General features: G+C 39.2%; 1 protein-coding gene across 5 annotated transcripts in view; it reads left to right on the top strand.

The window, feature by feature from the left end:
* SEPTIN9 (septin 9) overlaps positions 1-17,256 on the top strand; it is a 259,663-nt gene that overhangs the window by 202,070 nt on the left and 40,337 nt on the right. The window lies entirely within an intron of this gene.

Raw genomic sequence — 17,256 nt, 5'->3', positions numbered from 1 at the left:
TCCTCTGCCCTAAAAAAACAATGTGGGTCAGACAAGGGAAGATGACAAATAGGTTTCCAGGTCCACATTCCTAGCAGTTGTTCATTGCTGTCAGGTTGGTTTCCGCTTATGGTAAGTGACCCTGTAAATGAGAGCCTCAGTGACCCCAATCATTAACAGCTCTGCCCAGGTCATGCAAACTCAGGGCTGATGCTCATTTATATGAGGCAATCACCTGTAAAATGCCTAATAAGGGACACTGCAGAGTAATAGCTATACATTTGGGCGCCGCATTTGCTGATTTGATTATTCACAGATTTGATTAATATATTCTCTCTAGGAATCCCTAGATCTTCCAGCGGAATTCTATGGGCAACTTCTCCTTGGACCAAGATATTCCTAGAGAGGTTAGAACATGGCACTGTATTCATTGCCTTTCCCCAACATATGTGGGGATCTGCATCCCTAATCCCATCAAATGTGGAATGCCCTCTGAATAGCCAACTCTTCTCTCATGTTGGTATTGAGAGCTGTATGGAGTATCCCTCAATAATGGAGGTAGAACAGGACATCCTTGGTGTGATGGGGTCACTTCAGCTACTCCCAATGCACTTCCTCTCTTTAAAAAAACACTACTGAATGCAAATTTGGGGAGGCCAAGCAATGTATCAACAAATCCAGCCATATTTCTTTCCCTCAGCCTTAAAATTGGCATCTTAGCCTTATTTTAAGGCCTATGTAACCACGTGGATAGCACGAAGTACAGCATAGGAAGCAGGGGAGGATCCAAATGTTTGTGAATGGGCCAAAAGACATTACCCTGGTGATTTCTAAGAGAGAACAGACTGAAGCAGTGTGAAGGGACAGAAATGTTTGTGCTCCTGTGGTTGCCATTTGCAGTTGCTTTCAGAAGGGGGTTGATACACAGAGACACACCTTCCTCAAATAGTTTCTGAAACAGCGATGCCCTTGAAGCCTCTTGTGCATACATCTGAAGGGGCCTTGTATCAGTCACTCAGATTTTTAATCATGGATGCAGTTGACAACCTTGTTATAATTTTCAGGGAGAAGAAAGAACCTTCCTCTTGTTTGTCCAAGCCAACAAATGGGATCTATTCATTGTCATTGCATCCCATCTTTTTTACTCCCCCAACTCTTCAGAAATTAAATTGTAAGGTCTTTGTGGCAAAGACACATTTTTATATTGCAGGTTGAGTATCTCTTATTCAAAGTATAAGGGATACTGAATCTGTAATATCAGAAGTGTTCCTTTTTTTTGAGGGGGTGGGGGGAGGTTGGAATACTTGCATATATATAATGATTTGATACCTTGGAAATGGGACTCAAGTCTAAACATACAATTCATTTATGTTTCGTACATATGTACCTTATACACATAGCCTGAAGATAATTTTATGCACATTATTTTGTGAATACTTTTGTGTATGAAGCAATGTTTATGTGCATTGAACCAATGCAGAGCAAAGGTTCCACTCTCTCAGCCACACATGTGGGCAGTTTGGAATTCTGGATAAGAGATACTCAACTTGTTCTTAATTTGCATTGTTCTTTGAATTGCCATGTGTGGTGATGGCATCTGTACAAATGATGATCAAAAAGATTATGAGCTAGCGGGATGCTGCTTATCTGGGTATTTCTGGCCTCAATAATTTGCATAAATGTGCACTTCCTTTCAATGTATTCTAGTACTGAAGGGATGTTTATGGACATGATTGTAAGTAAGGTGTTAGTCTAGTTAATTAACTTTTTGCAGCTCACTCCACAGACTGTGGGCTATTTTATACCAATTTTCTTCTGCCTAAGAAAACCCAGTAGAATTCAGAGTGTCTCCATAAGTCGACAGGTGACTTGAAGGCATGCTCATGCATTTAGGATTTCTAGATTTTAGCTTGCACTTAGTGTGTGGGTCTGATGGCAATTGAAGGCTGAAACATCTGGAAGGCCAAAAAGGTCTCTTCTCATGGAATGTACTAAGTTCTTGTAAGGAAACTCAACCAGGCATAGCTCGAGGGCTGATTATAACTCAGTAGACTTCGCCATATGCCAGCAAAGTCCTTTTCCTATTCAAACAAGAACAGTTGGCCTCATTGTAATGGAATAAGCAGACACAAGACAGATTTTAAATGATAACAGATCACTGTGTGATCTATACTTCACAGTATGATCTATATTTTGTCATGCTTCAATAACAACAGTGGTTCCAGAGGAAGACTACAGTACAAGGAAGTTGGGGTTATTTGCAGGTTTGACCTCTTCAGGGTTAGTCACAACAGACAGGAAGGCTGTAGACAGAGGGTAGGATCATGTGGCCCTCCAGATGTTGTTGGACTGCAGCTCCCAGCAGCCCATGCTAGCATGGCTGGTGGTGGAAGACCACATAATTCCCACTCTTGCTATAAATCTGTATTTAATGGGAAGTCCCATTTAATTTATTGAAACTGACTTTCCTGAAGGTGTTAACTGCAAACTGCAAGACACCCTGTTCTTGATTATCCTGTTGAGACCTTGCAGACTATGTCTCTCTATTGAGAATGGGATCTTCCTCTTTTGCTACTGCTGTCCATATTACCAAGCATTTTAGCATTTCCTAGTGAGTCATGTTGAATGTATGATAGTTTAGTCACAGTGTTTTGCCTTATACAGAGTTCAGGCATTACTTGCTTTCAGGCCCATTTTTTTTTTCTTTTGTCATCCAAAGAACTCATTTCCAGTACCACATTTGAATTATGTTGATTGATTTTCAGCTTCCTGGTACAGGTGATCCCCCACATTGATATTTGATGATATATTGGACTGTTTTTCTCAGTACAAGACACTAGATCCCATCTGATGTTGGAAGCTAAGCATGGTCAGCCCTTGCTAGTACTTGGATGGGAGAACTGAAATGACTGCCAGTTCTGTAAGCTGTATTTCAAAAGAAGGAATGAGTAAAAACCTCTCTGAGTACCCCTTACCTAAGAAAACCTTGTGAAATTCATAGAATTACTATAAGTCAAAAGGTGTCTTGAAGGCATGTACCTTAAAGGCAAAAACTCCTGTTTGGTCTTGCAAGCTAAGCATAATCAGCCCAAGTTAGTACATAGATATGAAACTGCCAATGAATGCCAAGTGCTGTAGGCTACATTTTAGAGGAAGGAACTAGAAAATACTATCTCTGAGTGCACCTTACCAAAGAAAACCTTATGAAATCCATGGGGTCACCGTAAGAAAGGAATTATCTCTCATTAGATGTTCTCAGATATTCTTATTACTACTTTTTCTCTTTGTTTTGGGAATATGTCACATTCACCCATTTGAATATATTTTGCATTTCTCTTTGCTCTGCATAGTCATGGGGCACAATGATTGATGCTTTTCTTCTGATTAGTTTGCGATAATAAAGTCCATCTCATTTCTTGTCCTGCTGTCTCTGACTGTACATTAGTGATACCATGCCCTATGTTGGATATAGTAGACACTGCTCCTTAGCAGTTTCCTCCATAATAAAATTATGTGAAGGAATCCAAGTTGTAGCCAAATTCTTTGCTATATAAGTTGTTGTTGTTGTTGTTGATGATGATGATGATGATGATGATTGCAGTAGATTTACACAACAGGATAGCCATTGACTAGGTAAAGTGCAGGAAAAGTGAAGGTCATTGCTGGATTGTTCCACCCATACCATCTGGGTAGTCTGTTCCCTGAGGTCTGTCAGTCCCAATTCTGAGCCATAGAATTATCCCTTTGTTTTCCCCTATGTGAACAATTACCATATGAATAGCCCTGCCTCCAAATCATCCCAGGCACTTTTTTCCAAAGGGCCCTCTGTCCAGAGATGCTTAAGAGTTGACCAATATAATACATGAGAGACTATGGGGTTGGAGTCAGAAAATGCTATTTGGTAGTATATGCTGGGGTTTGGTTCCATGCATACATTGTGGATAATCCAATCACACTATACAGTGGCATAGTAGAACAGTGTTCCTTTTATAAAGTCACAAATCAAAGTTTGCTTTTGGAAGTTTGCAGGGTGGTATATTTTCAAGCCATTGTGGGTTGAATCCATGGTTACAGCAGGCTGTATATCGTATGAATCTGCCTAAACACAAACATATATACACACACATAGTACCATATATATATATGGATTTGTATCAATCTTCAGGCTTATTGGGCACAAAATATATAAATGGTGGTTTGACTATTTCAAAATTAGACCTGAATTGCAAGACCTGAGCAGGACTGTTAATAACAAGATGTTCTTTGGGAGTGGGGGGAGGGGAGTCTCTGTAAGTAGCTGTAATCCAAAGTTGACATAATGGTAGATAACTTACAGCAATCTAGGGATAAATAGGCATATATTTCCTGATAAAGCATTTCCATTTTCTTTGTTCTGGAATTTGTACAAAGTTTGTTCATCTTTCTTTCTTTCTTTTTCTTTTCTTTTTCTTCTTCTTCTTTTTTTTGGCTCACATGTCTGAAGTGGGATGCAATAAAAGTGAAGGTCAGAATTTTAAAATGCCAAGGATTATGGTTGTGTTCTTTCTCACTCAGTCTTCTTTCCTGGTCCCTTGGTTTGGAATGTTTCATCCATTACTGAATAAGACTTTAAAAAACATGCAATATTAGTAAATCAATATTACAAATCAATAATGTTAACCAAACACTGCTGTTGTGACATATTTTGCACTAGAAATGGCAGGTTGGGAAGAAAATGGTGTTGAAATGGGAGGAGGAAGTTAATACTTGAGTGCATCTGCCTATGTTGGAGTTTACAATCTGAATATGAAGCAGAGTTGCAGTATTGTTGTAAAGTTCCAGGAAAGAAGCATCTCTGTCTTATATGGATTAGGTTTCAATTTGTTTGCCCTCATCCATTAGTGATGACAGGCATTGATTTAGGACTGGGCAGCTTCCTTAGCTCAGGGTGAAAAGGAATAGTGGAGTTGGGTGTCATCTGCATATAAGATTCCTGGATGACTTCTCCTGGCAGTTTCAAAGAACATGGGTGACAAGTCAGATCCCTGAGGGACCCTGTAGATCAATGGCCATGGGTTCAAGCAGGAGTCCCAGCACAATCTTCTGGGCTAATTTCTCCAGGAACAAATGGAGCCTCCTCTACTCAAAAGAATAATATTATATAGCTATGTTATCAGAAGTGACTAGAATCAAAAACCAGTATGACAAAACTTCATTTTTGCCTCTGACCTTCAAAGTTGAAACCTCAAAATAAAAAGCTGTCAAGTTAAAATTCATGAACAGATTCTAGTTTAGACTCTTGTATTGGCATAAAATTTTCTTATCATACTGCAGCCCTACATCCAGTTATTCACTTCAACTAGGGATTAGAGATTCAATTGAATGAAGTGTGAGATTAATTAATTCTTGTTAGAACTAACCATTGGATTTCAATCTACCCGGACTCATTGACATAGTTTAGTGCCACAGTGTGCATTTCAAACAACAGTGGTTTTGTGACTGGACAATATTTATGACACTACTTTCTGTGTTTGATTTCCCTTTAACTTCATTGTCTACAGTTCCATGTAGTGGGTACTGTAAACATACCTGACATTCAGGAGTAATACTTCAAGCATGTCATTAAGTAAACTATAATCCAAACATGTTCATGCCATAATAAATGTGTTCATCTTTCAGGTGCAAAAAGTATGTATCCTACTTTTAATGTACCAGACTAAAATTAATTGTGCCAGCTGCTGAAATAATCTACTTTATAAGTGTACACTAGAAAAGAAGAAAAAAGAGGTGCTGTTGTTCAGATGTTGGGAATGTTCTAGACCAGTGTCATGAAGATTCTAGCTTCCTTGCTTTTAGTCTATATTGAGAGAAACATTTACTGTTCAAGTGGATTGTGTCATCAAACGGGGTATGTTGGTTTCCCAGGGAAGCACTTCCTAATGTCCTACGCAGGAAGATGCATTCAGTGTCTGGTACTGCCCCTTGGAGATAAACAGGAAATTTTTAACAACTCATTTGTCACTGTGAATGAAAACAGCCAGACAACTGGGCAAAAAGGGAGGAGAATCTGGAGTCAGGAAGCATATATTTTCTCTTCAAGCCCACAGCTTTGAGAATGTAACTTCATAACTCTTGAGCAGGGACAGCACCTTTAATATGGTGAAGGGAAACCTTTTTGGTTTTTTAAATCATTAAAACAAAATGGAAATGTGCTAATGGGTCTAAAGCAACTTGGAATAGAATATGCTAGATGAGACCATGAGTAGGAAGATTCAATATAGGGTGAATACAGGTTGTTTTCTTTTTCTTTTTCCTGAAATGACAAAATAGTCAAAAGTTCAAGGTGCCTAATCATGCATTTTCTAAAACTATGTCACCATGATTCTGGTGGAATTGTCACAATTCCTCATTTAAGAACAATGTGTGTGTGTGTGTGTGTGTGTGTGTATGACCCTCCAAATTGTCCTCATTTGTTTCCTGTTGCCTCAAGCATCTAAAAAATGATCTGTTCAGTATAATTGATCATTCCTTCATTACTGAAAACTGTAGCCCTGAGGGTTGCAAACTTTTAAGGGAAGTTAGTTCTTCCTGACTGTCATCAGAGGCCACTATCCGTGTTTTCCTGCTTTCTGCTTCATATCTATTGATTCAATGCTCACACAACAGACCCTCTATGTGAGTAAGGCAATACATAAATAACTTGAGTGATAGTATATCTTCATTCTGACCCAAGAATGCTATAGAGTCATGTTGGAGAACCTAAGAAAATGCATTTAAAAGGATGTATTTTGTTGAACATGAATAAAAGAGATGTAGGTCGTACTAAATGTAATCCTTATAACAACACAGGGCACCATTGAAAGCCCATTCTAGTGAATTTGTAAAAGCCTGGTGGGATAAGAATATTTTGATTTGGAGACCAATCCTTGCTTTCCTAGGGAGGGCGACCCAACATCTTGGAGCAGCTGCTGAGAAGGTCCTGTTCCTTGTTCCCACCAAATTAGCCTGAGAAGGTGGTGGAGCAGAGAGGAGGTATTTCCTGAAGATTTTAGAGCTGCAATACAGTCTAAGCCTCAGAAATCTCACTGGAGTAAAATGGGCCAAAGACTGAAGGAAGGGTAATAATAATACAATGTCTTATCGTTAGCCATAAAATGCATCCAGAAGAATACGGTATGGTAGACACTGCAAATAAGCTGCTTGAATGGCAAGGAGCAAATAACTTCTGTATTCCCTGGAACAAATGGGTATTCTTTTTGCTGGGTGGTTCCATTATTCTATTTTATGGCAATAGCAGTAAGAGAGTCTTTGTTCTTTGTACTTTAGTGTCACCCTCACACAACAGGCATAATTGTCTTGGAGCTGGCTATTTATATATGGGCTTGTATTCTGCTCTTCAGTTAAATTCTCAGGATGGCTTACAAAATACGAAAACCAGGGAATAAATCATGCCTCTACAATGTTAAAATCTGGATATTACCTTCATGGAGGCCTTTGTGAGCTAAAAAATGTCTGTTCTTGGAAATTTCCAAGAGGTCAATTAGGTAGATAACTAACTGCCACCTTCTGTGTATTTTGATGGTATTTGTTGCATAACAAACCTGGAGAAGCACTGCAATATATAATGGAAAATAAGTATGTGTGTGTTGCTTTGAGAGAGGATATAAAGACACTCGCAAATGAGCTGATTTGTTTGAAATTAACAGTGTCCAACAGTTGCAGAGACAAAAACAGGAACACATTACTGCTCTGTTGAATGCTGTCTGGAAGCCCCAAAGCTACTTTTGCTGCCATCATGGCTCTATGATTCCAGGAGGAATTATTCAGTTTCCCAGGTCAGAGACCACTGATATTTTTTTCATATGGTATGAAGATATATCTTCAATGTGCAACAGGGAAAAGTTGTTGATATAGGATATATTTTTGAGCCACTCGGAGGCCAGGTAAAATTGGGAAATTTATTTGACTTTCCAATTCTTGGAAGGATCTTTTTCTTGACAGAATTAGGTTACATTCCTTCCTATTTGTTCTCACTGCATTAACAACAGCAATCATCATCATCATCTTTTATTTCTATCCTGTCACCATCTCCCAAAAGAAACTCAAGGGGCTCACTCAGGGTGTGACATGCAAAATACAAGTGCAAAACAAAACATAGATAATAAAAAGTCAACACAACATTATAAAATCACAGTACCTCCTGGTAAAAAAAAAACATACAGCAATTGCTGCAGATAAAACAGCAGTTTTCCATCTCAGAATTGTAAAGTAATAATAAAGAATCTAAAGGTCCTCATATGTATTTTTAGAAAGTCTAAAAATGGTTGAAGGCAATGTTTACAAAAGAAAGAAAATAATAAAGATCTAATATTGCCATCTTTTAGATCTAAGCAAGAGCATGTGTGACATTAGAAATTGTTAAGTAAATGGACTTCTTTGTATTAGCTTACTTTTCAAAATGATTACTTCAAGCAATTCAGTCATTTTCTCCATCTCTTAAATTCATCTGATAGCATTATTAATGGCAGTTTCCGTTACAAAGATGAACATATATAAGTGGAGTAATGACCTTTTTTATTGCTTAGAGGGGACTAGCAACAGCTGCATGGAAACTTTCTGGCTAAATCTCCTGCTATCTGTCTTGAGATAAGATTCAGTGCCTTTAGGGTATTAGATCAGCCAGATGTTATTGGATATATGAAATACTCCATCTTAATGGCTTTTGGTCAGTACAACAATAAGGAACATACACGTAATGCATCTCATAGCTGAGAATGACATGAGAGGCTGTACAGAACTAATGAATCCTGGAGATACAAGTACAGTTGCATAATTGTTTTATTTCTGAAAACACATTTCCTCAACTTTTCAACACTGAGTGGGCTAGATCTGTCCCTGTGAAGTTTGTTTACCTACTAGTGAAAAGTAAAACAGGGGAAAGCAAACATTTCATGATTCAAGGAAGAACAAAGATATAGAATAATATCTGTATTTTGGACCCCTAATATAGTATTATGTTAAGGCTTTGTTCTTATAAGCCTTCAAGTCATTTCTGACTTACCCGGCTTAAAGGGAAAATATCACGGGGTTTTCTTGGAAAGATTTGCCCACATCATCTGTAATTGCCTTCTTCTGAGGCTGAGAGGGTTTGAAATGCCCAAAGTTACTCAGAAGTCTCCATGGTGGAGGCAAGATTCAAAGACTGGACTCCAAGATTAATCTTTGAAACATCTGGTGGGCTCTACATTGCTTGTTCTGGGTTTCCATCACAAATGGTATCTTGCTGATTTTTTAGAAGTAAACAGAACAAGGAAGCAACTGGTTAGCACTCTACTCTAGTGAAGCAATTTCCAGCCACCAAAGACAGCATTAATTTGGAGAAGTCAGCTACCTTTACTCCAGGAACATCATCTGCAAAGTGCCTACTGGTCACTGGTTTTCCAGAGCCAAGTATTTTTATATATTTTAAAGTATCCAGGTGTCTCAATGTGTGTGTATCTGCTTCCAAGTTGCCTACTGACTTATGATGATGTCTTGAACTTCTTAGGCAAGGAATTCTCAGTGGTGGTGTTGCCAGTTTCTTCCTCTGAAATTTAGCCTGCAGCACCTGGCGTTCTTTGGTGGTCACTCATCTAAGTATTAATCAGGACTAACCCTTCTTAGCTTCCAAGATTAGACTACACGGACAGAGTGATACTATGGTGGGAATTATCATGAGAATTGTTTAGGGAATTGGCAGTTCAGGCGAATACCCAATATAAGTAGTACAAAACTCACTGACCAGTAACCAGTTCACTGGCAGTGAAGGAATATGCAATCATTGGAAAATGTTGACCAGATAGCTGATCTGTTTGTTTCTATATATAACATAGCCCAACCAAAATACATTTTTCTTGGTGTCTTGGTTTTTAGGCCTGTTCCTGCATAGCACTGGATAAACCACATCAGCTCTAGTTTCTCTAGACATGGTTATCACGATTTTCTATGGGTGAGCAGATGACTACTGGTATATGCCATATGTTCTGTATTTCAAACTCTAGTTTTGATAAGGGAAAACAAGTGCAATTTTTTTAATCAGCAGGACAAATATACCCAGAAATAGGGCTAACTTTGAGGCACCAAAATATGTGATGGCCAGTGCAATCAAAAGATGTGATATTGGTCAGAGTGCTGGACCAGGGCACTGGGAGGCTAGGGTTTAAATCCTCACTCAGTTTGGAAAGCCAGTGGCAAGTGACATTCTCTCAACCTCATGGGGAGACAATAGCAAAATCTGCCCATTAACCCCCATGATAAATTTAAGTTACATCAGAAATGGCGTGAAGTCAACGGTAAAAACAATCAAAGCAGACACCTCCTCATGAATGCTAATGGCAGAGTTGGCCTCTTGGCTAGCTCACTTTGCATAGCATTGAGCACAGTTTACTCAGCCCAGTGGCAGTAGTCAATTGTGAGGAAGTAGCCATCCTTGCTCAGATGGCTGGATTAAACTTGGTTCTGGCTTCCTGGATTGAACTAATGTGAACCTAGGAAGAGTTTGTGTTAAGAAGTGAGACCAGCTGCTTCTGGGCAAGGCCATGTTTGGCATCAAGCAGAGGATTTTCACCAAGATTAAGGAGATTAAAAACTTCTAATGCCCATCGATAGTGGGTAAAGCTTTTATTAAGTCATAAAAATGGGTGTGTAATCCACAGAAAATTTGCATGCAGCCAGCAAGACAGATTGATGGCTGGATTTCCAGACTGAGTTGCATCATAGCGGTAGTGATTTCTTACACTTGTCTGTGCAGCTTTCTAGAATGCGAGAGGCTCAGATCTCTTTTTGTCCAACCTGCTTTCCAATGGCAAGCTTGTAACTGCCAAAGTTCTTGGCGGTGCAGTGAAGGAAAGGCAAGCATCCAGCTGAGATGTGTTAAATTTTTAATCAATGGGACATTGAGCGTTGGGTGTGAGAAATGAGGCAGCTAAAAACAATTCAGTATGGAGAAGGTGGGCCAGTTCTGAGTGTGGGAAAAACATGGACAACATGTGAAACTCAGCTGTGAAACCCGAAACAGAGATACAGAAAGGAGGCTGATTTAATTTAGTAAATTCTGACACCTCTGTAGCCTAAGTCCAAGTCAAGGGAGATTTCTGACTCACCTTGATCAGTTTCTCATCACATTGAATCTGAATCCTATGATAATTAACCCTCAACTAAGTTCAATGAGACTTCCAAGTAAGGGTACATAAAGCTATCCAGGTGAGCAAACTAGTTTCCTATAAATATCCTTTACTTTTGAGCGGATACAGTGAGGATAAAAGTATTTGTTTCCCAGCTGGAAACTCTGTAAAATACTGCAGAAGATAAAGAAAGAAAAATGCTGCCTACATTTGAAATATGTTAACTACCTATGTGATGAAATCAATAAAACATTCCATAAAACTCATGTTCCTTTACTAGTCTGAATTAAAATTACTGCAGGTAGACCCATATATCATCTTACTGTATGCTTCTCTTCCAAAGTTATCTTCAGACCTGTAGAGACAATCAGCAAGGAGTAAATGAAGGACCGTGCTTATATACTGTAACATACGATGCTGTGAATGGGTTTGTCAGTTTTGGGGAAACACAAGGGGGAAGCTATTTTGCTTATAGCAGTGGTAGTTTCTGTGGGCATTATGGAACTGAACTGATTACGAAAGAAGGCAGGTGGTCAGGACAACCATTCTAGGAGAGTATGAATGACTTGAATATTTAAGTAGGGAATAAGACAGTTCTCCTAATTTAGGTGGAGGGAAAGTATGACCGCTGTTATACGTGGCCTTTAGCCACTCCTCCACTGCACTAATTTTCCAGAGGTGGACAGGGCCAATCTTCTGCCAATCTCTTCCAAACTAGCACACACAGGTTAATCGAGCCAAAAGTAGGGAAAATGAAAAGTGTGCTATACCCATTGCAGGCAGTGATGTGTCCTCATAATTGAACAGGGATATGCCTACTGACTTTTAATGTCAGTCACTCTTTTAAGATATATTATCTGACAGCAAAGTGTGGGAAGAACATATGGAGCTTTCCTACCCACTTCCTGTGAAGTTGCATTATTGAAACCAATGCTGTCTCTATTTTAGGAAACTGAATGTGTGCCAAAGTTTCAGAGAATGTTATAAAGAATGAGTGGGAATCGTATAACAGGTTTTAAATACTGCCTCTAACTTACATTTTTTAACATGTTTGAAAATGAAAATCTGGTTTTATTAGGTTTCAATTAATAGTTTTTTAGTTGTACTGTGTGCATATCAGTTGTCTTGAATCACACGATGGAAGAAATCAATATCCTTGTGAGCTTGTTGATGGCGAACCTATTACCTGTTTTCCTTGACAAGATTTGCTCAGATACTGAGAAAGTACAACTTGCCCAAGGTCTGCCAATGGGATTTCATGACCAAATGGAAATTTGAACCCTGGTCTCCAGAGTCATACTCCAATGCTGAAACCACTACATCATGCTGGCTCCCCATGATGGATAGGACAGGATAATAGCAATGTATTGTATGTTAATTTGGGTCAGCATACAATGGGAGGAATACAGTTGGAACTCTTAACAGCTTCAGTGCCCAAGGCAGCAGAAGGCAGAAATTCCTGCCGTTTTCCCATTGTATGTCATGCACCAAAATCATCTGGTCACATATGAGGCTTAATGAGAAAAGGCTTCTCCTCTCTTTTGTCCTTGTCTTTCAAATAGCTCTGTTTCCACAAGAAGAGCTGCTGTTATTCAACTGTTTCCCCTTCCCTCCCCCTGGTTGAAGTCTTGCTTAGATGCTCCCTGTTGTTTACCATGGAATGAATGAATAGCTATCTCTGTTCTTGGCAGGGTAAAAAGGAGGGCCTCCAGGCTGGCTAGGGATTGGCATGCCAGTGGGTCAGCACTTTTACTAGGAGGAACAGAAATAAGCATCTTTTCTAAATATTTTGAGAGAGTCTGCAATGCAGCCAGAGAGAGTGATGTGTGCTGCTTTCTCCAGCTTTGTGTCCCCCCTTTGCAGTTCTGCTCATTTACCCCCTTTGTACAATCCTGTTTCTGGGGTACACAAATCTTCCTCCTTTTTCTTTTCATTATCGATTCATTACTTCTGAATTCTGCTTTTCACTTAATTCAGAGATCCCTTTGCAAAAATTGTAAGATGTTTCAGCAAAGAGGCCAATATCAGATTGCCATTTTTCCAGCAACAATGAACTCACAGGTGCTCGCTGGCTACTGTTAGCAGGCACAAAGCCCTCTATCAGAGGGCTGAATAATCAGAGCTATAACTCCATGTGTTAAGTAAAATGAATTGGTTAGCTCTGAACTGCAGGCCTCTAGAAAGCTAGGGCAGCATTGTGGCATGAGCTCTTCCAACATAGCCTATTAAATCTCAGAAACATTTAGATGCTGCCAGAAGGTAAATGATGAGGTCTGAATGCATATAATGGAAGGACATCATTTGGGGACTGTTCGTTTGAACTCTCTCTCTTTAGGTAAGGCCAAACTAAATGTGTGGAGTGGGCACTTTTATGACTCTTCTTCCCAATATCTTCCTTCCTTTTTCTAAAAAAAAAAAAATGAAATGGCATCAGGAAGCTGAACTCAGGACTTGGGTGCTAATGACCTCTTTCTCCACTTAATTGCTAGATCTCCTTGGTTTCCTTAAGAGAAGAATCTTTCTTCTGTGCCCACTATGATGCTAAGTAATCATACCTTGCTTCCCTGATTTTTTATGTTGAAAATTTCATCCATCATCCCCATGAGGGGAAGTGAGGCAAGCTACACTCTTTCAGGCTCTGAAGCCCCTTCTGTACAGCTGTATAAAATAATAATAATAATAATCATCATCATCATCATCATCATCATCTTTATTTGTACCCCGCCACAATCTCCCCAAAGGGGACTTGGGGCGGATTACATGAGGCTAAGCCCAACAACGCAATACATTAAATAAAATCCAAACATAAACAACAGCATAATCAATTACATAAAACATAAACCATAAGAATACTACAACCAATATAAAATTACAATAAAATAATTCATAACACAAAAAAGTGAGCGGGCCGCTTGTATAGAATAAAATACTAAAGGTAAAAACAGGGTGAGATAGCAGTGGAGTGGATTATTTATGAGGGAGGGACTCTTCCGTGATGGGGTCGAAAAAGGCACCTTCATGCAGGTGGGAGGTGTGCACTAAAAACAAATATTGAGGGTTACTGGCAATATGAGATTATATGGTTAATCTCCAAAAGCACAGTGGAAGTGCCAGGTTTTCAAGTTCTTCTTAAAACTTTCTAAAGTGGGGGCTTGCCTAATCTCAGAATATCTGCTTTGAACTGGATTATAGGGCAGTGTAGACTCAGATAATCCAGTTCAAAGTAGATAATGTGGATTACTGTAACTCTGATTACAATTTTGATGACAAACAACAATTTTGTGGCATTTGCTCACTTGTGTGTTTCAGCTTTGTTTTATGTTATAGTCCTGATCAATGACTATTGCTTACATCTTACTCTAGGTTGTTTAAAAACAAAAATAGTTACGCATCTTCAGTTTGATGATCTCTGCAGATCATGTGGATTATCTGTCTTGATATTGTAGATTATATGGCAGTTTAGAAGGACCCTGAGAAGGACAAAGGGAAACCCCTTCTGAATACATTTTGTCCAAAAAACAAAACAAAAAACACCATGGTAAGAGGGCACAAAAAGGCTTTTGGTATTTAACCTGGTTTGTTGCCACTCTGGTGGGGTGACATTTACCTTATTTACTCATGTATAAGTTTTCCTCATGTATAAGTAGAGGGTATGAATTTTCATATAGCCTATGGATAAGTTGAAGGTCATTCCACGGAGAGGGGGAAAACACCAGTGCCACCTTAGGAGGTCAGATTCCCCTGGTTGCCACCACCATTTTCCTGCTTGGACATCCAGAAAGGCCAGGGTTGGCAGCATGGCAGAGAGAGTAAAGAGGGTCAGTTCCTCTTTTAGGTTATCCTAATCTCTTGCTTTTCACCAGTGAGAGATTCAGATGGTTCATTTTTTTAAAAAAAAAATGATAACAGTAAAGATACAGATGGTTTCTTTCAATTGTTTTGATAAGAGTACAGATACAGTGGGACCAAGCCTTTGGAGATTAATCTATAGTTCAATAATAGCCTCAAAATATGTGCAACTGATCTTTGGAATGGCCCCTGATTATAATTGAGGGTGGTGTGATTTTAATGGTGAATGCAATGTTTTATATGTTTCAATGTGCATTTAATTTTAATTTTTTGAACTTAAGTATATTTTAATTGCTTGTTGTCCAAAGGCATTGAATAATTGCCATGTGCAAAGCCACTTTGAGACTCCTTCAGGGTAGAGAAAGGAGGGGGATACAAATAAACATTGACGATATAGTGCTCACATTGACTCGTGGATAAGTTGACCAGGTTTATTGGATTGATATTATGACTAAAATTTTGAGATGGATACTTGCGTCTATAGAAGGGGTCCACAAACGTTTTAAACAGAGGGCCAGGTCACAGTTCCTCAAACTGTTGGAGGGCCGGATTATAATTTGAAAAAAACATGAATGAATTCCTATTCATACCACATATCTTATTTGTAGTGCAAAAATCACTTAAAAACAATACAATAATTAAAATGAAGAACAATTTAACAAATATAAACTTATTAGCATCTCAATGGAAAATATGGGCCTGTTTTTGGCTCATGAGATAGGATTGTTGTCATTGTTGTTGTGTGCTTGCAAGTTGTTTCAGACTTAGGTTGACCCTGAGCGAGGGCCGGGTAAATGACCTTGGAGGGCCGCATCCGACCCCTGAGCCTTAGTTTGAGGACCCCTGGTCTATAGGATCATTCTTTGCACTGCTATGTTTTAATTGTGGGATAGACTTGTTCGTGATCTGCTTTTTCTTCTGCGATTCTTTTTTTGGTAGTTAGTCTCCTTAAACATCCTTTTTGGTGAAAAGTTAGGGAATATGTGATAAATAACCAGTTGTCCTGCTCTCCCTCTCCTTCAGCCTTTTTCACACACTGAAGAGCCTCTCTCTCCCCCTCCTCCCATCCCATTTCTCTTACTCTCTCACACCAGCTTTAAGCTCACAGACTCCGCTCTGCAGGAAGGGGAGGCCAAGATAGTATGAACTCCTTTAGAAAGTGGAGACAGAGCAAGGCAAGAACTCCCACGGGGAGTTTGTTGATCCATACTAATCAGTTCTGAGTTCCTGTCATGGTGTGTGTTTGTGTGTATGGCTGGAGTGCTCCACACTGAATTCAGAACAGCTGGTAGGGGAGGAAAAGAATTTGCTTTTTTTCAGAGCTTTCAAAGTAAACTCACTGCATAATGGAGAGTTTCCGGCCACACTCTTCAACATACATATGTTGCTGGCAACAGCATACCCAGCTGGGTCTGCACTTCCCTTTGGGGGAGGAGTGTAGCCACTGATGAACCACAGTTAAAGTTCTGTACCTTTTCCCTTCTTCTCAAGTTAGAGATGTTTAAAACAGTCGTTTCCTTTGCTACAAACTTAGGAGCACACGCAAAGTAGAGCAAACTAATTTGTTTAAAATCTCCCCTTCAGTGTGGTGACTGACTCAGTAGTGGCTGAGACATTCTGAAGGCAAAATATGTGCAAGTTTGCTTCTTTTTTATGTTGTATTTTGTGAAATGATATATGTGTACAAATGAAATCAGATCCCAGGAATTGTTCTGATAAGTCTGCCATGTGTGTGCATGCATGAAGGAGAATAAGACCTGTTTTTGAATATGGTGGGAGGAGCCTTGTGTCTGTACAGTGTCAGTTCCAAGCTCCAGGATGGATTCACAAGACTGAATCCACCTGTCTGCTTTCCTCTATCTACTTCTTATAAGTGAAAAAAATACTATGTGATGTAAGGGAGACCATTCCCTAAATATTTTAAAGACTGTAGATTCCAACCAATCTTGGAAGCAAAATAATGTTAACCATGATTAATATTTGGATGGGAGACAACTAATTCATACCAGGCTGTATTTCAAAGGAATGAACTATCAAAACTACCTCAAAGTATTCCTTGCCTATGAAAACCCTGGGAAATTAATGAGGTCATCATAACTGCATAGGCAACTTGAAGGCACACACAAAAGAGAATGCCAAGTTAGAACTATCCTTTGTGACAAGAGTTCCTTGTGCACAAGATTGGATAGGAGTCATTAAGTCATATGAGACTGCCCTGGGCCAGAGTGAGTTATCCCAGAGTGCTAGACTATTATGCACTTTGTGACAGCTAGAACCTAATCAAGTT

This window comes from Anolis sagrei, chromosome 2 (genome assembly GCF_037176765.1).
Source record: "Anolis sagrei isolate rAnoSag1 chromosome 2, rAnoSag1.mat, whole genome shotgun sequence".
Classification (NCBI taxonomy): Eukaryota; Metazoa; Chordata; class Lepidosauria; order Squamata; family Dactyloidae; genus Anolis; species Anolis sagrei.
This window is presented reverse-complemented; position numbering and strand designations above follow the sequence as displayed.